Genomic DNA, 481 nt, shown 5'->3' on the forward strand with positions numbered 1-481 from the left:
TTTGAGCTGCTTCTTCTGCAGGAGGGGTGGCTTTGTGGGGAGCAGCTTGATTTGTAGCAGCTCAGCCTTAATTTGGGGTTCAGTGCTGCTTCATTTTTCTGTATCTGCAAGAAAAAATAAAAATGCAATGGAGCTTATGAATGTGAATGAAGGAAGTGGCAAGAAGGCTTATAGTGGTTCTGTTCATGTCATATATTTTCTGATAACTAATACAGAGTGGCAAGAGACTTGTCTTTGTAACCGTGATTTTAAATAGAGAACCCAGAAAAGCTACAAGACATTACACAGTTATCTGGGGAGTTACTTGTCATGGCTTCATACAGTTCTGTATCTTACGTCTGAGAAGGTATGGCGATCCCATCTTCAGGTTGGAAGCTGATATCTTATGAAACTGGGAGTAATGCTTTTTTCTTTTGTCATTTAAGTTTGAAAACATTTTCAGAAAGTAATTTCCATCTTCTCAGACAGTTTTTTTTTTTTT

Source organism: Meleagris gallopavo, chromosome 6, assembly GCF_000146605.3.
Source record: "Meleagris gallopavo isolate NT-WF06-2002-E0010 breed Aviagen turkey brand Nicholas breeding stock chromosome 6, Turkey_5.1, whole genome shotgun sequence".
Lineage (NCBI taxonomy): Eukaryota > Metazoa > Chordata > Aves > Galliformes > Phasianidae > Meleagris > Meleagris gallopavo.